The sequence below is a fragment of the Photinus pyralis genome, unplaced genomic scaffold (genome assembly GCF_008802855.1).
Source record: "Photinus pyralis isolate 1611_PpyrPB1 unplaced genomic scaffold, Ppyr1.3 Ppyr1.4_LG4, whole genome shotgun sequence".
Lineage (NCBI taxonomy): Eukaryota > Metazoa > Arthropoda > Insecta > Coleoptera > Lampyridae > Photinus > Photinus pyralis.
This window is the reverse complement of record NW_022170511.1, coordinates 28,304,604-28,330,694: the sequence shown is the minus strand read 5'-3', so window position 1 is coordinate 28,330,694 and position 26,091 is coordinate 28,304,604. Positions and strand designations below refer to the sequence as shown.

Here is a 26,091-nt window from a genome sequence, read left to right as displayed (position 1 = left end):
ATAAATAAAAAATAAAAAAAGGTTCCTTACTTATTCTTGCATGTGTACCTAATGGTTGTTGATGTAAGTAAAAAATTATCCTTATTAGATGGAAAGGACTTCAGCGCATTTTTGTGTATGGCAGATCAGTATTCTATTAGCAATTCGCAACATCTTGTCGGGGGCTGCCACATTCCCTTTGTCGATACCACCTTCCGACGTCCATTCGCAATTGGAATTTTGGTGGATTTCGTCTCCACAAAATAGTACTCAACTCTTGGGACACTTCTTCTATCTCGAGCTGATTGGCGGAGAAAAAAGGACCGCGATTCGAACTTTAAGAAACTTTAAACCGCGTAACAAAATTCGCAGCGGAAGATACCTCGAAGACGCGCATCTTGCAAAATTTGGTTAATTTCGCCCCTAGGCAAATAATAAAATTCCGTCACGCAGGAGTTGTGCGCGTTTACAAGATCTTTCCGACGACCCCAATTTTAAAACAATCGGACCAAAACTGTAGAAGATGAAAAATCACCACGTTAGTATAACAGGCTCGGGAATGGCGCCCAGATGTCACCGACCCCACATCATGTAGCCCAGTTGTTAATTACCTGTTTAGTATAGGCAAAATATCCTTTTCGACAGGTAACCTCAGGGCCGCAGCCAGAGGAGGGCAATGAGCGGGCCGGGGCGTGGAAATGAGTTATGAGTCTAGAGCTGGGCGATAAATGAAATTGTTATCCATTTATCGATCAGTCTGTTCAGTCCGACAATTATCGATTAATCGTTAATCGATAACTATCGATAACATTCGATAATAATCGACAATTATCGATAATAATCGACAATTATCGATAATAATCGATAAATCGTAACGATAATTTTCGATAATAATCGAAAATTATTATCGATAATTATCGATAACAGTCGATAATACTCGACTATTATTGACACTTGTCAAAAAATTGTCCATCTCTGATAATTATCGATTAATTGATAAGTAGCGGTAATTATAAAAAGAAAACTATCTATACTTTTTCATAAATCTTATCGATATAAATATATTCTCAATCGGTATAATTACATCATCCATGCGTCCACTCGCTAACACTTTTGCTTTTTTGGTATTGGTATTGTGAGAGATAATTTAAATAAAAACAGGATCTTTTGAAAAATATTAAACAACTGTAGGTAGGTATGCTGATTTTCTGAAATCAAAGGTGATCAAGTGGACGATAATCCAGAAGTAGGTTGTGAATTGTGATCATGGCAACTCCAAAATGCTCTTACTTGATCGCTTTTGTTTCAAGTAAACTGGTATACATAATATTGAAAATGGACTTCTCAAGTTTATGTCGTTAAAAATTTTCTCGATAATTATCTATTTTCTTGTTGTTGTGAGATTAATCGATAGATTATCGGTAATTCTAGATTTATCGACCAATTCTTTAAAATTTTCGATAAATTATCGATTAGTCGACCTTTTTTTTAATTTATCGACTATCTATTAATCGATAATTACCGATAAGTTATCGATTAATCGTTTTTTTGCACAGAACTATATGACGCAATATAGCATGCTAATAATGATGATCAAATATGAAGAAGGATGCTTGGAATTGGGAATTATGTCAACTATTAAACTTGGATAATTTCGCGTTTGTGTATAAATTACTTTCTCTGTACAGGGTGGCGAAATTTGGTTGTTAGTACCTATAACTTTTAAACTATTATAAGTACCTAATAGAATAAAAATGACCTCACAGTCTCAGTGTATTTTTTTTTAAATCAACTCAATGCTGAAACCAAACTGGCACACAGTTTTTTGTTTTTGAGTTATGGGCAAAAGTTGCTTTTTTCGATTTTTCGATACACGTCTATAATTTTTGTGTTTATTCTATTGGAAATGTGTTTATTACACTGTTGCATAATCTACCATTTTCAAAATAAGTATACGGGGTAAAAAGTTATCGTACCTAACCACATTTTTTTTTAATGAAACACCTTGTATATTTTAATCTAAACAGACAGCATATTAATACTCTTTTTAAAACTGCAGCACACCATGGGTATTAAAAAAAGATTCAAGCGATTCAAAAAAATTCAACTGATTCAAAAAGTTAAAAAAAATATTTTTAAAGACTAAAAATGGTCCAAATGATCCAAAAAAAAACAAAACATTTCACAACATTTTTGATTCTTAAAAATCTCTTTAAAAACCTCTTTTTAATCTTAATTGAATCCATTTAAAAATTTCGTTAGGTGCGATAACTTTTTCACCTAACCCCATATACTTCTAACATCAAAGAAACTTTTGTAATACACATTTAAGATCATTGTATTTTCCAAGAAAAACGAAGTTGTACAGCGGGTGGGATTTGTGCAGAATACCGCAAATTATTATTTCCGCCGGCTCTGTAGATTTATTCGCCTGCTATTGGTAATCAAAAAAACCTGCAAGTTAGTTTAACGTGATACATCACGGAGCTGATTATTTGTATATAAATTTGAAGTTACAGCACATTGCGTTCCATTGTCTCATTTGTTTCCTCCTCTGCTCAAATATCTGGCGACACCCGTTCATACAATTGACAGAAATAGTTGCTACTGTCGTCACTTAAATATTTCCGTAGGTAGATATGCGTCGTCGGACATTCTGCAAACGTGGGAATTGGTACCTAGTTAATTAAACAAAACGTCTTTTTTTCTGGTATAGAGTATTCTTTCATACACGAATGAAAACAGATTAGAAGTGTCGGTGTCGGATGCTCTCTTTACAAGCGGCACCCACTTTTCAAACGTTATCTATTCTTTAATGCCCCAGCACAATATTATTGTTTCAGTCCTAATGACGGCGTATCGTTTTGTTTGTTATAAATCCCCCTGATAAAGTAGGTCTCACGGAGCGCAATAATGCCCGGATTGTTGCCGATAAAATTAATTTTAGTTACGTCTATGGTGTCTTTGTCCGTTGTGCGAGGTAATTGTTCCATGGCAATATAAATATGAAAAAAATAAATAGCGATTTTATCGGGGAGAATGTGAGAAAATTATTGGTTGGGATTGTAGACGAGATGCGTACTGCAGCTTCTTTTTGTAATTAAGTTATGATGAGATCGAATTAAGTTCATTGTTTGAGATGTGCTCATAAATAACGCTTTTGTTTCCTTTTGGACTACATCTCGAGCTCACTCACAAATCAATCTTGTCCATTATTCTCCTCGCTAATTTAGTTTGGAAGTTGCGCTTACACGTTTAGAGCGAGGATTGTGGAGACAATGTAGCAATCAATAGGGTAATGAGAGGACACTATATCTAATTATTGATGCGGTCAGCTCCATCCATCCATCCTCGCCGTCGGGTACAAGACGGTGCTTTAATGGATGTTGTAACTCACGTGACTAGCATCCCCTATCGCAGTCTAGAAACATTGTCGGCCAATATTAATAGTCGAGCGTGAATTGTTCATTAGCACCTTGAAAGGCACGTCACAGACGTCGACGTCTCCGGTCGCATACTTTAAACTGTCAGTATTTCATCGCGATATCGTTCGGTCGGTGGTCAGACCATCGTGAATCGCAAAGAAGTGGCTTCGCATGATGATGGTGCGGTAAGCCGGAATCGATTAACAGTTATTAGGGAAACCTAAACAAATAAAACTCGCGGGCCAAATTGTTTTCGGGAACAGAAGCACAAGGGAAGGCCCGCTATTCAAAGACCTGCCTGACGGCCTGCTTGCTCTACCTGAGTATGCTTATATGTCCCCCACCGGATCATTCTTACCTTCATGTGTATGTGATCAGTGTAAGAAGCGTAGTCTTCGGGAGAGCACGCGATGCTGTGAAAGTGAATTTGATGAATGGGACTAATCAAGGGTTAAACACCCTCGAAGGGCTCGCGTGCTGATTAAGCTGGTGCGCCATCGGCAACGCTGACTTACTGACAGTGACACCAAACTACACGCACGTCGTCGAATCGGTGCAACTTAATCCTCAAGGATAATTAGTGGTCGATATATTGATATCTAGTGAAAACGTTATCAAGGTCTATTATTGTTTATATTGGTCAATGGCCACGGACCTTTACCTCGACCTTTACTGTTGTGCTTTTAACTTAGAGTGATGTGAATATTCTTCGCAACCACCTGCAGGATAATCGAAAGCACTTTCGATTCTTTACATATACTTTATTGACTCCCTGGATTTTAACACGTGATAACGTGATAAGGATCCAGAAACATTCAACAGGTAAGATACGTTATAGTAAACATCCCAATGTGTACACAGGATGCGCAACAAGATTCGCCTAATTGAGCGTAAAACGACTCTCGCAAATAAATCGGACGCGCACATTTAAAAAAGGCGCCACCAACAAGCGCCCTTCGCTTAAACTCACGTAATCATTTTATTATTAAGATTTTTGTAAACAACAAAAATTTATGTACAGTTGTATGCAAAAACTTTTTAAACATCTCAATAACACATGCAAATTACAGTACAGTAGGTAATTTTTTTGGTGATTCTATTATAGACGGTGTGATTTTGCATTAATTTTATCACATGACATTCACGAAGTGCCTAAGTGTGTTAAGGCGGAAAAATATTATATGATTAGCTTCGTTTTGCTAAACTGCTAATCCGATACTTCTGAAACACATGATCGATATCCATCAATAAGCCTACCGCGTATTGAGCTATGGTGAAATTACTTTGAGCACTTCGAATGTTGCTTACGAAAAATTGTAGGCTGAATGCTCATAATTTCTGCTTTGCGTTTATTTTTAGCGACAACACTAATTTGGAATCTTATAGGATCTTATGATCCCGCCACTTATACGTATCAAGCGAGGTACCAAGCTTTTATCCAGATTTAAAAGCTACCTTTTAATTCTTTCCTCCATTCTGTTCTGGACTTGCTAGATCTTACGAGTTCAATTTCTTCCATTACACGAAGTATACTCGAAACACTAATTTCCTTATTTAAAATTAAGAGTAAGTGCACCGAGATCTTTTTCCGAGTGTACTTCACATTTCTATTCCATTTCCATAAATAGTATGAAGTATTGTGTTATGAGGAAGGGCATATTCAGTTTTGTTAGATTGCGCGAAACTAGCCACAAAATCATGTTTTATTTATTTATTTATTATCTCTGATAATGTGAACCATTGCATGAGATACATCATTCAAAAGTACACAGTATATGTATAGTCATATTATATTATATTATATTATATTATATTCCACCTCGAATTCCACAGTTTAAAATACTAGGACACGTTAAAATAATTACAGAAAAATGATTTCTTGTCGACTTGCTGTATGAGAGGCGACAAAACAAATTTAAAGTTTATTTAAACTAATCGATCTTTGCGAAATTCCCAAAATACTTACATTAAGACTTACATTAAGATTACCTTAAAGTATCATTTCCAATAATAATGCTATGTGGTCAAAATCAAAATCGATTCAAACGATGCCACCTCCTGTTTGCAAATTTAAATTTCGCCTGGTCACATAATTTCACATTCCCGTTAACTTCTTCCCTAATCAATCAATGTAAAAACCTGTGCGTTTGACAGTAGGAGATATGCTTTATGATATAGATGTAATGGTCTACAGAATAGAGTTGGATTAACCTGTATGCCTGAAATGATGAAATGTGAAAACTGGTAAAATTAGTAAATTGTGGCAAGAAAATATTTTTGCATTTCTTTAACGTTTTATAAAAAATACTGCTTATAGGTATCCTCGTGAATTCCGCCCTTCGGCGGTTGGCCCCAAGTGTTGAGATCTCTGAATTCAGGCCACTTAGAACGTTTCGATTTTTTATTTAATAGGTATCAACATGTAAGGTGGACAAAAAGAAAGGCTTTTATAATTAAAGCTTCCACTTCTGCGCATACGCATACACTAGCAATAAACGTTAATCCTAAAATGATTCCAAAGGATCATTGGTGCAACACATCTTTCATTGGACCCATTACTCACTGGTGTTCATTCGAAACGTCCCCCACTATATTTTGAGCTACCCCCTTCTAAAGGAGGGGATGGTGTCGAACGTCCAATGTGTCTCACTAACGATATTGCATGACTATCATTATTTCAGGCATTTCAGCATTGGTTGGAAACTACTGTAAGAAAAAACCGAGGAAAAAACTTATGTTAAAGGTTATCAATTCCAACTGGGCGATAGGTCCCCGAGTCCCAACAATTGCGCTTCTTTAATTTTTTATCTGAGAGCATAACACTTAGTTGGAAGGAAGTAACGATTTTGCCCTCCGTTTTGCCTAGGTTTTGGATGTGCTCTTTCCAATACTGTGGCTACTTCTTATCGCTCGGTACGTTTTTCACGGGACTAAATTCATCTGATCCGTCACGAGACGCCTCAAGTAAGGTGTGAGCAACAACATTTTGATACAGAGAAGGTTTAGAGGTATAATATTAATTACTTACAAGTAGTTAGGTATTACATCCACTTATTTGTCTTTCCATCTACCCCTGTCTTCAGCTACTTTTTACTGGCTACTGGCGAGGCTACTTGTTATGAATTGAATTGATCTAACACTTTGGTGAGAATTCCCCCGGAAATCCCTTATACAAGGTGTGTCAAAAAGTTTTACATTAAAATTAAAGGCAAACTCTGGAGCTCCAACAACATGCGAATTGCGGTGGCAATTTTTCTTTACACGCAAGTTAGGCGTTGTGCTTCTTATTTAGATTTGGTTCTAGGGTAATGTTTGCGGGATGTATGTAATACTGCAATCTTTTAGATTACAGAAACTACGTGAGAAAATCCTTGTCTTTTCTTCGTTTGGATCTCCGTTAAATTTTGAATCATTCTGTAACAGTACCTTAACTTGCTTTATGTTGAACTGATCATCTACAATTGAATTTTAGAACGTGGTTCAATGATCAACTGTCTAATGCCAACATAAACCTTTTATTTACGTGTACACACCGAGGTACACATTAAATTTCTAAAAACGAATGATATCCCTGGATTCAACAAATCATCTTCAAAAGCATAAAAATATTAATCATAGGTGGATCAGTTGGATATTTTGTTTTCTTATATTAGCTTTGCAAATCTTTGTGGCACATATTTTACAAAAACGTGGTTGTACCAATTACAGGATGTTGCAAAAAGCAATAGCTTAACGGCGTTTTGTCAAACGTGATAGGGTGTTCATAAAATTATCAAACAAACGTTTACAAACGGTTTACAAAGAGCGATTTTTCATATCACCCAGTAGCTCGTACAAAATCGTTCATGGAATTATCAATATTAGGTATACAGTGAGCGGCTAAGATATGGAAGAAATTCATTTAAAAATCAGGTTGAGTTTAAAAAAAAATATTCGCACACATCTATCATAATTTTTTCTTGCGCATTTTTTGCACTAAAGAGAAAATATACAGTGTGCGTCAAAAAGGAGATTTTGACCACCAAAGTTGATAAAGTTGATTTTTTTTAATGGAACAGTAATTTTGAAAATCAATTTTCGAATTCTATGTCAAATTATAAGTATGCATAATAAAAATAATTTTGAAAATGAATTTAAAAAAATACTGTTTCATCTAGGAGACCAACGCCATAGACCTCTGGGCCCAATCCACCTGTCTTCAAACATCTTTGTCAAAGACATAATAATCATGGACACAGCATGTCAGTGACCAATTGTAAGTTGCCATTTTAAAAATCATGAAAATTCACACAGTTAATCCTCTATACCTACGAAATATTACAAGTCATTTCTGGGAGCCGTCTGTGGGGGGGGGGGGGTTAAACGACCCAGAAAAACCACCAGAAAAAAATTCTATGATTATTAATCTGCCAGAGCAAATGAAGCAGCTATATGGCGAGCTGCAGGTTAAATCTTAGTAGTCGTATACGAATATTTTTGAAGTGCAGTTGAGTATTTTCCTCGGTATTTTCGGTGCTACTTATAGCGTTCAGTCAACAATCAGGAGGGATGTAAATGTTCTGTCAAAAATTATATGAATACAGAATAATCCCAAGCAATTTTATGACTGCCATTTTGACCAAAATTATTCATAATTCTGACCCTCTTTAAAATTTTACGGTAGTTTACTCCGGCCACAGACAGCTGCCAGAAGTGACTTTTCATCTTCAGTAGTAATCGAGGATTTACTTACTGTGTGAATTTTCATGACTTTTCAAATGACAACCTAAAATTGGTCACTGGCTCTTCGTCTAAAGGTACAGGACTCGAAAGAAAAGCAGTCAAACTTCAAAAATTTTGAAAAATCCTGAATTACATGAAAAGCTTTGATGCTAGGTATAGGGAAATGTGGTACCTATCAAAGGACATAGAGGTTCTTGCAAATTTCGTAAATGCGATAAAATACAATTTGCTTTATTTAAAATAATAATAATAATAGTTTTATTTAGTTAACCCTCAGAAAAAAATAATAAAATTAAAAAGCTGCTATCTACATCCGGTCAAACCGAAGGTAAAAGGTCCCTTCTAAAAAATGCCTTTACCTTATATAGAATTTCCAAAAAAAAATGCGGAAAGGGAAGGTCGGAATTTTCCAGCTGGCCAATTCACTCGGGTGATTACTCAGCCTCCCATTATCCCAAAATTTTGGAACCAGTCTTAAAATATTTAAGCGCGCTTCCAACAATACTAAACAAGACCCATTTTGGTAACGTTTGCTACAACACAATTAAACCTCTAAAATTTACTGCACGGGATTAATTTTTTTGTCAAGGCCGCCGGCGACCTAGTGCTTCTTGGTGCAAGTATCGGGGTCATGCTGTCTAAAATAGCCAGCAACGTTCGATAGCCTTTTAAGGTTTCGATCTCGAGATTGATCTAGTAGTCACACAGAGGCATGGGGCGCTTATGATTAGAATAAGTGTACCTTCTTCAAAAATTGTAATGTATTTAACAAAACTTTGTACATTAATGGGAGAAAATAAAGATTATGATTATGAGTCCACTGGACTGACGAGCAGCCAAAACACTCACAATAGCACATTTTTTTATTTATTAAGATGCGCTGAAAGTATTCAACTTGGTCATTCCTGGCGAGTTTATGGAACTATGAGTTTACTGGAGAGTGCGAGAATTATAGTATTGAGTATAATAAAAACACGACTGCAGTATATTTATATTTTTTTAGCTAGAATTATATTCCACTCAATGGCCCGTATGAATAAAAGTAAGCAAATGCTTATACTTGCAAAATTCAATACTCGTAACTGCCCCTTCATACTGGTGTGTTTAGAATGGTTTAGCAGCGCTGCACTGCGTCCTGTCCTTCTGCTTAGAAGCGCTGCTAAGTCGCCCAGTGCGAAGGAGCATTTACGAGTATTTACTTTGAATTTTGTAAGTATAAGCATTTGCTTACTTTTATTCATACGGACGATTGTCTTTATTCTAAATTCAGTTTTTTTTGTATATCCTTAGTTCCAGAAACTAATAATGCAACAGACCTCTGCTTCCGCTTCCCCAAGTGCGGAAGTTCCGAATTTTTCGCCTCCGCTTTCGCTATTTTAGTCCGAGGTCAAGTCCAATCGGTCGTCAGACATGTCACGACTTGTTTGTCCTTGTTTACTTTCATTCATTTCACTTGTTTGCTGCAACAATTCGTGCGTTTTATCCTCGGTTTTATCGTTACAAGTTGTGTTATTCACTTTTTATCAAATTCATGAAAGTATTTATACTTCCGCTTCTGCTTCCGTTTCTCCGTCCGCTTCCGCAAACTTATTTTTTCTGCTTCCGCTTCTGTTTCCGTTACTACGCTTCCGCTACATCACTACCAGGAACTATTGGAAATGAAGGTTCAGCAAATTTCATTAATAAAGTTCATTACTATCTGCAATTGGTGTCGATAGCTTTAGAATATGAGCTTAAGTGAAAATATGAAATGTATTTCATTGCTGATGACAAACAACATGCTAATGACTCTGCCTCGGACTCTGCTAATGATTAAAAATCCTTGGTAATTACTATCATCAAACTTTTCATCGGTAACGGTAAATGCCCTGCAAATGTGATTAATATATAGATCATTGCCGATATAATCACACAAAAATCAAACAATTTTTGATACATTTCGCAACTTTATCATCATGTATTTGATAATTATATACTTCATTATATATCAATTATTCTCGCAATTATTGAACTTGATATGTATTTTGGCATTCCAAATGATAGCCCCATATGTCTCATTTTTCCGTCTAATATACAGTGATATTCATTTAGAAGTAGACTTTGGGATTTGTGTGTATTGTTTTCCTATGCCTTTAAATGACAAACACTAATTTTATGCAATAAAAATAACTTCTTAAAACAAATAAAAATAATATATAATATAATAATAGGTAATCCGTATTTTTTTTGTTTGTATGCGATGTATTCAGCTGACTAAAAAGTTGACATTGTCAAATGGTGTAGTGCCGGTGTGTTGATCACCTTAAAATTAGTGGTTGTTTAAATGCGATGCACATAAGATACCGTAAACAACCCTCAGTTTTAACGGAGGATATGAAACTGAACATTTGCATTTCTGTGTAAGAGAATCCCATAAGAAACTTAAGGGTAGTAGCGGCCGAATTTAATATCTCTTTATCATACCCTAAAAGCATACTATTTACTCTCGCTCTTATTAAAACCCAGAATGACAGTGCAGAATGCGTGCCCATGTCGCATAAAATTAGGCGTCTTTCAGAAGTTTTTGTCATTTAAAAGTAGACAGAGGAAATCCCTATGTCTACTTCTAAATTAATAACACTGTATATGTGATTCCGGTGGTTATTTGGAAATGATTTATGAGGCAACAGCTGTGTTATCCTTTAAATATACTCCGCGGGGAACCTGCAGGGGATTTTCAAAAATTGAAAGAAGTCTAATCAAGTATTTGATTTATCAAAGGGCGATCAATACATTACTCTTTTGGAAATTTATACGTACGTTCGGGAAGAGGCCACAAAAACAAAAATTATCACAAAATTTAGATATTCGAGGATGGCTAATTTTTGTCTGGTATTTACGAGGGTATTTATTTTCTTCATAGTCAGACTTGCATTCTCTTTCATTATCATCAATATAATTTTGAATGCGAATTTCCATATTGGCTTTATAAGATTACTTTTAATTAAAATGACAAGAAATAATTCATTAACGTTTCCAAGTTTGAAATTGGATTGCAACTGCAATATTATAAAACCCAAAATTGTGTTTATTGCCCAACCTCAGTGGCGTAACAGGTTAACAACTATACATGAATTAACTAATGTAGATTTTCTTTTTTGCAGCTGAATAGCAACATCGTGACTAGAAACTGATGATTTAGTCACCTTTAATGGTAATCCATTGTAATTTCTGAACTGTAATAATTACCCTAATCGATCCTGGCCGCAAAAGCAGGTGCTTCTTTTCAAGGATTTCTTTAAAACGGCTACTGAGATACTTGCTGATTTTTATCATTATAACCAGTGAGGTATTCAAAATTGACACCTGCAATTGCAACATGTACCCACCAAGCTAATAATCAATGCTCGTTTTTTCTCGCTCATGTAAATGTAATGGAAACCGCTTCGCTTTGAACACAATTTTCACACTAACGCATTTCCGAAATTTTTTATTCCTTTTCATTTTAGCACGTCGCCGCAGAATCCGATTTGCATTAAGATTAAGAAAAAGGATAAACAAAAAATGTAGTTCACTCCAGATTAATGAACTGACTTGCATTATACGCAAAGAAGCATGTTGCGCAGGTTAATAAATAATAAACGGCCGTTTGCCGGTAGAAAAACGCTTAGAAAAAACACAGAGTGTAAATCGCATTCAGCAATTCCATTCACATCACAACGTCTAGATAATTTATATGTGGAAAGAAAGGTACAATGATTGAGAATTTAAGAATTGAATGTAATGTATTGAAATCCAATTATATTGTGAAATTTCCTTCATTATAAACAACTTTTCCAATCTCGTTAATGCGGCAATTTAACCTAGTTAAGTGAGCAATTAATTGTCGACGGTGTTGTTATTTGGGAGAAATCGCACAATTAAAAAAAGCTTTCCTTTGTTTATTCCATTGCTTGACCAGGTTCTTTTTTCGGCCCGATTGTGACTCATTGCGAAGTCATGAGACGTCAGTAAAAAAACGCGAATTACAGAATTCTTGAAAGGTTTAATAATGTAATTTTCCAGATTTAATGTTATAATCCTACGAAATGGAATTTTAATTAGGCGCCAATTGCCTCAGTCTCCCCCTACAGAAAAAACAACTTGATTCTGTCTATTTTGTACAATAAACGAAGAACAATAAATAATGTCGTTAATTATGGATACATTAACGAAATGTGAATGTGCGGCGGATTTTTGTTGCTCCTTTTTTGTCGAGATTGGGATAACTGCATCTTTTGGAGTAGGTATTGTAATTAACGAAGTTAATGACACCGACAAGAGCATTATCTCCCGTATTTACGCTGATTTAAATAATCAATTTTAATTATGTATCTAGATTAGAATTTCTTCTAGCTAATTCGTTATCTATTGTATATATTGGGGGTAACCTAGCCTTACTTAATTGGGTAACTAAACGAAACAGGTTGTTTATTGCTCGCTTCTTGTCCTTAATGTGTAATACTGTAATTAAAATCGAATTTCACGTCATACAAAAATAAATTACAAAGATTGGATCACTACAATAATTTCTTAATCAATTATATAGTTTACCTTGTATCGGTTCCATTATTAATAATTGTGAGTTTTTATTTAAAATAGTGGAATACTGCATCAGGCGGAAACGTTCAGTGGGTTGAAAAAAATCATAATAATATTTAAAGTGCTTCTGATTTAAATACTAACGATCGAATTTGAATGAACCGGCATACCATGTTTAATAGAAGGATTTATTGCACAATTAATTAATGAACCAAATACACTGGCCGTATAATTTTTTCCTTGTTAATTTGTGAGGTAATACTAGAATTGTTTCATTATATGAAATGGGGATACAATCACTTTTACAAATTAGGTAGCTACTCACCTGTGCGTGCTTTTTTTTATTGTATAGAAATTGTACTCACCTTAATTTATTTAAACGGCCCACGCTTCCTTCACATTTTATTATATGGCAGATTTTCCCGAAGCGAAGTGTGTAAGTGCCATACCTTGTTTTCATCCTCCTTCCGGCTAAACGAATTTGTTATCGATTTAATTTATGAATATCTCGTAACCCACTTTTTGTATTGGCCCATAAGCAGTATCGGTACATTATATGCAAATAATTTATTTGATCTGCCGTGTTGGGTATGTGAAGTAAGACCGTGCTTCTTAGTATACTAAGTACTATAGTGTCTTGTTCTGAAAGCACTCAGTTGTCGTACGGTGATTTACGGCGGTTCACCTGTTCTTCCGCTTCATCTCGGCCCACTTGCGATATCCGGTTATGCTATCCTCTCACTTCACTGAAAGTAAAACGACAATTTTTGTACATTTTCTGTAATACACCTGCTAAGCTGCGTGAAGAATTTCCTTTAATTAACACCGAATTGCATAATTAAGACTAACCAACGCAATTTATTACCTGCGTTTCCTATTTCTGAGGAGCAAAATTTTGAGTAGAGGAAACGTACTGTCATAAATTCTCATATTTTTAAAAAATATGAAAAATTATCTGCTTAGTATTTATAAAATGACTGGCTACTGCTTTCTGCATGCCTACACAGTTGCGCTGCTTCCTCCTTCAGATCTCACTACAAATTTGGAAATTCGTAGGTTATTTGATTTTCTTATACGATCATAATCGAGGTTCCTCATGCAGGATTGATTGATTGCCTCTGACACAGCGGAATGTAAAATGTCTCGTCAGAGTCCTGATTATTATGTTTGGGGTCGATGTTGGGAGCCTATCCAGAGTATCACATGCAACTTACGGGTATCGTCCTAAAAGTCGTAATGCATGGAAAAAATAGCGTAAATAATATTCGGCCATGCGCCATTTTTGAATTTTTGAATGTATTACATCGGTACAAATTGATGAAACAGAACGTTAGGTATTTTGTGTTATGTGTGTACGTTGGCAAATAGTCATTTCTCTAAAGTGTAACGTAAATTTTATCACGTGCATTAATTATTACAAATAATTAACACTAAATTTATAACAGTCTTAGAATTAATTATTTTATAACAATAAGTATTATTATCTATCACTTACAATTACAACATAACTCAAGCGCATCGAAATTGAACTGCATCATAATTCGATTTGCTTATATAGTAAAACCCCTTCTTTCTCGATAGTTGTCGAACGCTTTCGGACACTTCCGAGCCTTTTTAGAATGTTTTATGCCGCTTCGATGTCTATGGAAATTTCTGGAATGTTCTCTACAATAGATTTTAACGCAGTCTGTGTGCTTTTTAACCTGTATGTAATAATTGTTCATTGTTGTGTTGGACACCTCCTTCATTTTCTCTGGATCTCGATTTAAAAATGATTTTGTGTGAGTGGACGTAGTGGAGGTTGGTGCAAAAAATCAATTGATGTTGCTTACCTAACGACGCCCTGAATTTCATCAAAAATGTACGCATATCTCGTTGTTGGATATCATTTTCTGCCCAAAAATAAGTCGTCTAGTAGTAAAGATTCTGTTTACTAAGTTTCTATCTTGAGTGATTTGTGGTAATTTATCTAATTGAATGTTTCTTGTGTAGTTTCTACATCTATTTATTAAAAACATGCAGAAAATTGTATAACTGCCCAAAGTAGCGCATATCTAGTGCCTAAGCCATATTGTATTACATTATATTACACATACAATTGGATAGATTATTACATTTTGCCGTGTGCAATGGCGTACGGTCTACCCCACCCGCTAGCTCAAATAAATTAAAAATTGAAACTTAGAATTTGTATGATCTATCCTCGTATAAGCAGTAAGTCAACAAGAAAAACCTAAAAAAGAGGGATACAACGATACAAGCCCGTGGTTACATTTACCCCACACGCAGGGGTTCTATCAAAAAAATTACGTACAGTTCTGTTTAATAATCCATAATCTGGTCGAAACAAATAGTTTGCGATATTCAGAGTCATACACATGTAGCACCGAGTGTAGCACTAATACAAAAACACTCGTTTACAGCAGCAGGAAACTTCATTTCTCTATATTACACTGAACTCAATCACTCAACTCAAGATAACGTTCTAAAGCGGTTTTCCAAAATCAACATAGCTTTTACGTACAGGATAAACCGCGTTAAATCTGCACGAACTTTAACTTAACTGCATCTGTACAGATTATTTTGATCACGACGAAACTGCGTCTTTATTAACCGTAAAGGTCGATTATTCGACAAAATTACCGTAAAGAGACGTACACGCTCTTTTTCCCGACGCGAGATGAACAGCATTCGGCGAGAAAGTCGCCTTCGGCTAACAAGCAGCGTTGCTTTCTTATTTTTCCTATATATATAAAAGAACACCACTTCCACTGAACCATCATACTCCTACTTCCGCCCAATTTCAATGTTATGCCAATAAGGAACGCCTGAGATGTCCCTCTTTTGTAACAAAATTACGCGCAAAAGAAATCGGGCACCTGCATCCTTTGTCATCAGCGCTACACACACGTGCGTTTTGAAATCAATTAACTTTCGCGATAACAACGTCTTTATCGCAAACGAACAGATAGCACTTAAATGGACCAGATATTCCTTCATTTTTAACAACGCAATTTTTATATCTTACGATTTAAATAAACAATTTAACACGAATGAGCATTTTGAATTGTCCATAATTTGTATATGGTTGGTTCTGCTGACACTTATAATACGGCACAAAGGATTGCAATTAAACCCGTCGTTTGTGCTTTAAGTTCGTGCGTGAAGTCAGCTGATATTTTGAATGGTCCATAACTTTTCTATGGTTGGTTCTGCTGATACTTATAATACGGCACAAACCAGCATAAAGAGAGCACAAACGATTAAACCTAAATTCGTAGTTTGTGCTTCTCATGTCCTGCTCACTTCACGGACCCAGCTTTGCTACGACCAACTTATGAAGGATAGCGCTCGATATCGGTACTGCCTCCTCAAGACAGTTATTGCAAAAAATTGCAGGACTCTAGGACAATTTCCCTAGACGTAGTACAAAACGGTAGAAGTTGGTCCGGACGGACAAAACGCAAACAATAGCACATTTTTTTAATTCGTAAAAAAATGACTTTGATTAACGGGAGGTACAAAATCGCCAGAAACGATTATAAAAAGTGAAATGAAATAACAGCAGTTTTGATACTGAAGAGTTTTATGGAATTATAATATAAAGGGTGTTCCAAAATGTACTCAAGAAATTTAAGTAGGAAACAGAGGTTTTTAAACGGCGATTTGTAATTGGTTCATAAACTATACACGAAGGATTATCTGTATGGAATAGCATATCGGGTAAGTTACTCACACGGCTCTGCTGGCACATGAAATTTCTCATAAGTGACCACTTTTTCAATATTGTCTACCGTGTTGTTGACCAATAACACAAAGAGTTACTATATCCTCTTAACAAACAATTTACAATCTTAAAAATAAAATGAGCCAAGCTAGATGATTCTCGTCTCGATTCTCGTATTCTAGTAATAAATTCAAACGAAAAAAAGACTATTTTCTTCTAGATGGGTCCACACAATTATATAATTTAATTTGTTCAAACTGGTTAAAGTAAATGACCGGTTTTTCTCCCTTATTATTCAACTTATAAAATCTAAATTTCCAACTCCCTTAAAAGAATCGGTTTATCACTGTTTTGAATACAAAAAAAAATTGTTACCTTAAGTATACAGCGGTAATAATGGAATATTCGTTAGTCGTTCAAGCTCGAAGTATTGAGTGATCCAATAAGTCGACCTAAATTATTGAAAAAAGCATTCAATAGAAAATCAAAGGTCTCCTATAATGAATGGCACCTTTGCAAGTTCAATTCAAATTTGAAAATTACGCAATCCGTCGGTAAATGTCAATGTCGTATAAAAATGTTATTTGTTTTCAGAAGTGCGAAGAATTACAACATTCAATTTTAGAAGTTCATTCTTCTAATTTTCAGGGTCACCGAATTTGATTTCGTTCGTTTATAACTCCCACTATTGTTCGTATTTACCGTAATAGTATCTAACTCGCAAGTTATTCCTTGAATTTGAGGGTCACCAAACTTTAATTCGTGTTTAAAATTTTAGTCGTGCGTCTCGATTTAACTGGTCACACGAATTTGAGTAACTCGCAATTTTAATTTGACACGTATATCCGAAAAACGATTAACACCTCAATCTTGGAGTGACTCCCGACTGTAAAACCACCCTGCGCTAATTGTGAGGTGCTTGACCCAACTTCGTACACAGTTCACCGCGCATTGCCTCACTGTTCTCCCAGAATATTCAACTTCCCACCACTTTAATTTTTTTATTGACACCCATCTCGCGAGTCAAACTGTTTTCCACCAATAAACTAATTTTACAGGACCAATCAGACTCCTCGACGGCCACGGCTATAAATCAACTCAACGTCGCTGAACCAATTACGCTACATCTCACTGTGCATTTAAACAATCAGGGCCATATTTAAGGACCCTCTCCCAAAGACTACTACCGTCTAAAATCATCTAAATCGAAACATAAGTTATAATCGGTAAAAATAGAAGTTAAAATCTTGTCATTCCACAAACACCATTCGCCCTCCGAACTCCAGCGCTAGAGTTGCAGTTGTCTTGCTGTTGTTTAGTCGCCTCCTACAAGCAGTGCCCTTTGCGAGGGATATTCTTTTCCGCTCCTCCATCACGAACTATAAAATCCGAGATAAAATCGAAAAAAATTAAGAGCATACTAGAAAGTATCGTTAACTCATACTTTAAAACTTGGAGACTTTTTTTGATTCCTGTGGCCATGTTTGTTTAAAACCTCCCATAATTTTTTATTGAAATCCTTTCATAAAAAAATAAAAATAAAAGCCATAAAATGCCTCCACATAAATGATATATGTGTGATTAAGAATGGAAAGATAACTTCCCTTAATTAAGTTATGCGAATATGCAAATCTCCTTATGCTCTTATTTCTTTTATTAATAATATTAAAAAATATCTACATAATTATCGTCTTTCAAATCTTACATTTGCCTATTTTATTATTTATGTATTCCTATGGTTACAGCTAGCAATTAATTTATACCTTAGCCACGGTAGCACGGGAATCTGTTACTACAATTGTCACCGTGTTATGTTCAGTGGCAGTTGACACAATCGGTGGTATCAATGGCAAACAACTGTTTCCGGGATAACTTATTAGCACGGGAGGTGAGGCGATTATAAAAAAAGATACGCTTTGATGTTTAAACGCAACATTTGACGACGGCAAATTTGCAATAAAACGCTAATAATGTGGTGTTGACATTACACCACCATTATATAATATATTTCACGCTCACCGCTCCTGAAATAGTTGCGGTAATTTTTCAATTCCCTTTCGTGTTTAACGTCCTCCCACTAACTTAAATTCGTGCATACACATTTTGCACCTGACCATTGCGCTCATCAGCCAAACACGCTACTCGTTATTCACAAAAAAAGAAACGCTACGCCCCCACAGCGAATCTTTGAAACATAATCCGACTCATAATTAGCAAAAGCATCTTCTTAACATTAAAACGAAATTAATAGACAAAACCTATTAAGCACGTACCGTGTAAAGGTAATTGCTATTAATAATTCTTAATCATAAAGCTGCCGGAAGACCGCGTCCCCAGGTGTATTTACATACACTACAAGAAAATGAGAATAATACGTTCGGGTAATTAACAGAACCGAAAATTACAATGGCGTGAAATATTTGAAAAATGTAAAACATTAACCTATGAACCCCTTGCACATCACCTTTTGTTAAGGAACGAAATTACATAACGAAACTAATTTTAATCCGCAATAAATTATACATACATCAAGAGGTTTTATTTCAAAAACACAATACAACACCTTAATGTTAATATTTCAAATTGATATTTTATGCGGAAACTAAATTCAAATGAGATTGTCTTCATGTCATATAAAAAGGATGAATTACGAAACTTAGTTTTTGGAGGTATTTAATACTCATGTTAATAAAGAGAATTCTATTGTAAGGTTCCTACAAGGTCTTCTTTAATTGTATTTGTTTGTTTCATTTCTGTTTTGTGTATAATACCGAATTTGGAAGTACTTAGCATGTGTAATTTGTGTATACAGGATGAAAACAACCAACTTATACATTGTTGTGGAGAAGATTTGCAGCACATTTTGAATATTATTATATCGAGGATAATATTTATTTAAATATATTCCGTTGAAAGTTAATTTTTGAGAATTTTTCACGAAAAAGGAAAGCATAAATTTAGCAATAACTGTCAGTAATTAACATTCAGTATTGATTTCAACACGTTCGGTAGTTGCAGTTTTATAACGTCTTAACTACCTTACGCCCATTTGTGTGGTAGTGTAGGCATGATAAGTACAATTCATATTCAGTTTCCACTTTTTCCTTTTTTTTATATAAATAAAAGATGGCGTATTTAAATTTTGACATAAAAAATAGTAAGACAAGGTTATAAAAAAATTATTTGTTAAAAAGGTCTGGAAAAACTTCCATTAGCAGTTTTACTGATTTATTGTGCTCATAGAATAACAACGGGCACAATAAATATTTATACCTTTATGACGTTTGCGAAAAGTAATTCGAAATATATTCATGAAATTCTCTTATTTGAGACCAAGTTAACAATGTAAATGCTGTAGATCAAGTTTCGTAACATAATTGTGATGGATACAAACAGAATTAATCAAATTAGCTAACAAATCCACTGTTCAGTAGGAATACATAGGACTCCCAAATCACCACGATTTTTCTGTGGGCTGCGAGGGCGGTGCTGTCCTGTTAGCTTCCAAGTTTATTCAGGCGGAACGAGGCTGAGGACGTCTTCTTTGAACTGTTGCAAAAAACATTCGTCTTCTTTGAATGATTACAGTCACATTGGCTTGGAAGGTAAATTATCGAAGAAAACTAACCCCTCAGAGAGTTATCTATAATTCTATCAAGTGGACAGAAATTGTCGTCACTCGTCAGGTGGAGGAGCTTGCAACCACCGCTAGTAGAATCAGGTGGCTTCACAACAATGTAACCGTTTGATTTCAAACTCAAACTCCGTATATGAGTACCCCTCCCCCTATTGCATCTAACAGATATTTTCTTGTTCCGATATTGTTCTTGAAACGCCTGTTTCCTATCTATCCCATTATTTTTTTGCATTTGGTATTCTAAATATTTAATTTCTCGATCCTCTTCTATTTTCTTCCTCCATTTCCATTCCCCCTTATCCCTTTTCCCTCCACCCTCCTTCCAAAGTCTCATCGTCTTTGACTTTTCCACACTTAATGCCATTTCTTTCCTTTCCCAATACCTCTCCATTCTTTCCATCATTTTCTTCATTTGTTCTACCTTTGTTGCCATTATCACTCGTCGTCCGTGTATGCCAGACACCATATCTTTCTTCTTCCCACTACGATCTTCCATCATCTTCTATAATTTTCCCATTCCCCTATGTCTAACGCTGCTTTTAGATCACCTTTCCGCCCTTTTTTTCCAATTCCTTTTCTTGGAGCACATTTGTGTTTTCTCCCAACATCTTTTTCTCGTAAATTTCTCTCTCTAATCTTTCATGCAGTAGCATTGCGTAAATTCTATGCGCCGTCGTCATTATCGTGATTCCCCTATAATTTTCCATACAGTCTTTATCGTCTCTTTTGAAAATGGCACTATTACCCCTTCCATCCATTCTTTGGGTAAACTCCCTCCTATCCATACCTTGTTTACTAGATTCCTCGTCCTTTCCTTGATCCTACATGTGGCGAAAATCCAAGCGGTATTTCCTGCCTCGTCTCTCCTTGCCGCGTTCCCTTTCTTTAGTCTTTTTAGCTGGTGCTCGATCTCTTCTCTTGTTATCTCATCTCCTTCAGCCTCCTACCCTCCATTTCCTCCTCTTTCTTTCTTGATCTTGTTATCTTCCTTTTTATTCAATTTCTCGGTTGATGATACGATGCTACCCTTGTTCTTACCTTCAATTCATCTTTACATCGTACTTTTTCATAAACCAGTTTTGTGCACCGCTGGAATGAAGTTTTTCAACCTAAACCAATCGCCAATGGTTTTCAGTGAAGATTCAATAGCACCAGCTAAATTCGTTGACCAAACGGTTTTCTTAATTAACTTTGTCCTGTGGCTCGGTAGTGTTCCAACCCTTTGCACTCTAATAGTAAATATTATGTTAAAGGGAAAATTCGATCGATTCTCTCATACAAATGCTCTGGTGGAATGAAATTTGCTCGGAAATTTGCGGCCATAATAATAATAATCAAAAGGGCCCATCGAAGACCGTCGATCCGGTCACGTTAAGGAATGCAAAGTATGCGCCGAATAAAGTTTTGCGCTTTAATAAAATAAAAAATCCAAATATTATTTATTTATTGTCCCTCTCTTGTTCTGGGCCCTCAGACCGCAGAAGGTTTTAAGTTTGTTCTATACTACTCCAGTATTTACCTTACGAATTAGGATAACTGTAGAATGCTCGAAGCCACTCAACTATAATTATACTGGAACGCGCGCTCCATCGGCCAGCGCGATCCGAGAGAGAGGGCCACAAGAGGGGTCTCTGTCCTACTGTCGCGCATGGCTATCTGATATGTTTTGAATTTATATTAATGTTCAGTTTCCCAATGAGTGACAGTGACAGAATCGCCCTTGCACTATCTCTCTCGACGCACTACGTTTCTATGGCAGAGACCGGCATGGCGCGTTCCAGTTTAATTATAGTTCAGTGCTCGAAACTGATCTAAGGAAAATCCCATTTCTGCCACAGATGAAAAATTCTTACCTCAGCCCAGGTTCGAACACCCGCCCTTCAGGCTATGTAGCCCAACGTTCTACCACTGGAACACATACCCGTTGGAATGCCATTTTAAACCCCTCAACAATAGCCCATAAGATTCAGCCTCGATCAACTTCCGAAAATTTCACAGAATTAAACAACTTTTGATTAACACGTAAATCTTGGACACTAATAAAAAAATCTGACACTAAAACTCTATCCCGGTTGCACAAAGCATTCGAATAAACACAATGACAAAAATTTAATCCGAAACACATGAAATAATTAAAACAAAAGCCATAAAAGTCGATTAAACATTTAAAAAAACCTTTAACTATTTAGTTTTTTTTTCAATAATCCAAATAATCTGGTCGTAGAAGATTTGCGATAAAGAAGCACTAAACACACACACGCTAACAGCTTTTGTATTTCACTTGTTCTTGAAAATACTGCACTTGATGACAAAAACTGGCTTGATGGTAAGATGAACAAATTTACGGTAACTGCTCGGACGATTATCCTTGACGATAACTTTTCTTTGATTCAGATTGCTTAATTTCTTCTACACACCTTATTTCGAAACCGACGAACTGCGTCTTCAACAAAACAACAAGGGTAAACTGCCCGAGATTTAGCTTAAATAAATTTACACGCTCTTTAACTGTCGCAAAAACTAACAGCCAGTAGCAGTAGCCTCGCTTTTGACGTTGATTCCTGTATTTAAAGAAACAACACCTCCACCATAACATCCTTCTTCAGGATTTTAAAAACATCGCCAATCACAATTAGGTTTGATAACGCCAACTTCGAAGGAACGCGTCCCCACTTACGCCCAAATAAAGCCCACATCGTAAAAGACCTATATTTTCTAACAGCGATAGGAACACGTGGGTTAATTAAATTTTGTTCGATAAATTGTAAAATGCAATTACAAACAATTCCAAAAAAACGACACTGAGACACAATTTCAAATACAATGAACCAACTCTGCTTATTACGTGAATGATCCACCAGATTTACTCTGAATATATAAAATACTGTTACATACACCACATGGATGTAATCTAATGTGTATTATATTGCTTGTCTTATTCTGCTCTCGTCTCTTCTCTACCCCATCAATAAATTTAAACTTCGTATCTATGGCGAATTTTTCTTGAGATTTGTACTGTAAAACTAACCTGGAGTAAGTGTAATCTTGATACGTGCTTTTCTGATTAGACAATGTAGCTATCCTGCACGACTTTGACAGTGCCCGTTTTGCTTCTTGTACCTATGTTACTATAGCAGTGGGGATTCCAATACCGATATCTTCTCTTTTAGAGCTTTACCTCGAAGATCGGTTTTTCGCCTTTCAAGTATGTCTTTTCCGAGGTCTTTTCCGCCTGAAAAATGTCACACCAAGTCACTGCGTTTTACAAACAAGGCTTCCTTGATTCAGCCTTTGGCTGTAATGTCCAAAAAAACGTTGAGTGGAGTGGAGTTCAGTGGAGATGAAATTGAAACTATCAATTTCGTGTGGGAGTGAGAGTATTAATTGATGAGAAGCTCAAAAAACTGGGATTATTTTACTCAATAGATAGAAAAGGTGTGCACAAAGTGACTTAGCAAGAATGTTCTTTAAGTCATGATAAAAGCATATTATTAGATAGTTGCTCGCGTCAGTAACTCATTCCCACGTGCTACCATTCCTACGCAAATGCGTTAAATCCAAACTGGGCTATCTGACACGTATGTCATAAAATCTAATTTTTTAAATATTTATAGAAACTTTCATCGGCGCGAAACTATTAGTAAAGGAAAGGCCTGTTCTAAATTCATTGTTAGAGCAAGGCCCAATCAATCTTGGCTCGCACGAACAAAAAAATTAATCGTGCAACGGAAAAAGATTGAGGAATCAAGCTCAATATACTTTTTTGAGTGATGAAATACTCTCAGTAATTGGTACCCGTAAATCATCCGAAGCGTGTGCAATTTTAAAAATTAATTATCTATTCCATCTTTAACTCCTACTTTTCACCTAATCCCTATAATTTATGATTATACCGATATATATTATTAATTTTTGCACTCAAATTAGTGGGCGTCTCGAACTTTCTCCAAATACCTAACAAGACTGTTTAATGGCCATCCTACTTTTTTCGCCTGTTTGTGGAATTATTTTGTCTAATCTAAATGGTAATGTGCCATTGTCTATTTTATGATTATTACCAGGATTATTAATGGTAGGTCAAGTTTACGATTTATCACATACAAATTCTTTATATTCAAATTTGATTCGCACTTAACACAATAGTGTGAAGAAAAATTAAGCGCAGCATGTGTTATCACGTACCCATCAATTATTACATTATAATAGGAAAAAAAGGAAAACGTTACTATTTGTAAATTTCTAGACGTCGGACAAATTAGAAAAAAATACCTACATCAAAGTGATGGCGAAAAAAAAACTAATCATAAGTCAACCGCGTGAATGTGTTTAAATGATGAGTTACAAACGGTGTGTTTTATATGTAGCCGAATATACTACTTAATTTGAACCGTAAACGTGACCATATTCAAAAAATCACATCAAGTTTAGTCTGGCGATGCGTGATGGTTTCAACCTCCCACCTTGTCATGATGCAAGAAGCAACCGTTAGGTTATACACCTGATACAAGCAGGACTCCGATGACCTCTGTGACGTCATACACCTGTGTCCACTCTTCCGGGTGACCTTGAGCCTCTTCATCTCATTTATGATCGAACTCGCTTCTACCTGACAGATTTCATCTTCCTAAACATTTTATGCCTCGCTTAATTCGAAAAAATTATTTACGATAACTATCACATAAATGGACATTATCTCGACTCCTAAAAATAATTAATACGGCGGCATTAAAAAATGATCCTTTCTTCACATTTACAGATAATTATCAAAGAAGGTTTAATATCTTTTTTAACTACTCTTTTCGCCACGCGCAAAAAAACCTCGACATTAAAACCTCGATTTGTGCAGATAAAGTCACACTAATTGGGTGCTTTTTACGTTTTAAGAGCACTGCGGGCGCTTTGGCTTACTTTGGCACAGCCGCCATTACAAACTGAAAGAGTGTGCGAGCGTTTCCAAAACAGAGACGAATTCCCTCCTCACATTCTAAAAGACAAAAACTTTTGCATTTTACCGATTTCGCCCAAGATATTTCTTCGGCCTACGAAACTGATCTTTTAAGAACGCGTGGTCATAAAATAAATAGCATACAATTAGCATGTGAAATGTGTTTTCCCCACGATCCAAAAATGCGAAAAGTTATATAATTTTGCATTAAGATGAGTGTCTATTTTCTAAAAATTAAGAAAAACTTCATTAGACATAAATTCCTGAATAAATAATTTTTATATTTTCATTTGCACAACCTGATTCGAATCACTAATTGGTCTTAATGACAAGCGAATTAGTTATAAATAATTTTATAACTAATATTCATCAAATTTAATTATAAGAACACATAAAGCAGGGTAAGTCTCGCTGTTAGGGCCCGAGGCCCATTGAAGGTAGTTTAGTTTTTTATTGGCAACTGTCGCTCTTGCCAATACTGGTCGTTGAAGTAACAAAAGCTAGAACAAAACCCACAATAAACTTTAAAAAATCAAAATCGTTTCACCAGCAAAACTGTCAGAATCAGCAAACAACTAAAAGAGTAGACACAAATTTTATTCTATTACTCTAATTTCAAGTGAAGGTGAAAATTCTGTTCCTCGTCAATATTGATTAGTAAGCAAATGTCACTTTCATAACCGTCCATTCACCCTACTATTTGCTTGCTTAACGTTATTCCCAAGCAAATGACAATATAAGCAATCGGTTAAAGAGCAGTAAAGTTGCATTATATTTTAAAACAATAAATTGCGAAATTGGCTAATTAAATCATCATCATTAGTTTTCTGCTAATGTAGGTCCCTGATGGACTCTTCTCTACGACTCTGTTCTTCTCTTTGCTCCCTCTTATCCTTCTTTTCCATCCTTTAGAACCTTCTTTCTCTGTTCTTTCTCCCTGAACAGTCCCCTCGATTACTTACTTCAACACAAACAGTTCTTTTTTAGTAAATATCCAAACCGGTGCATTTTCCTTCGCTTTATGATTATTTTTCTCTCCAATTCTACTTAATACTTCTACATTATTGATCTTATCAGTTAATTAAATGTTCATTAT

The 26,091-nt window shown here is 35.6% G+C and overlaps 1 protein-coding gene across 3 annotated transcripts in view; it reads left to right on the top strand.

Moving 5' to 3' along the window:
- The first annotated feature begins 3,668 nt into the window (after nucleotides 1–3,668).
- The window catches only part of LOC116167803 (transcription factor Sox-13-like), a 275,850-nt gene continuing 253,427 nt past the window's right edge, over nucleotides 3,669–26,091 (top strand). The window contains exon 1 of one of the 3 annotated variants that reach the window (XM_031483336.1): nucleotides 3,669–4,226. The gene's annotated coding sequence lies outside the window, so the exon portion shown is untranslated. The remainder of the gene's footprint in view (nucleotides 4,227–26,091) is intronic. The other 2 variants (XM_031483338.1, XM_031483340.1) reach the window with 2 other exon arrangements.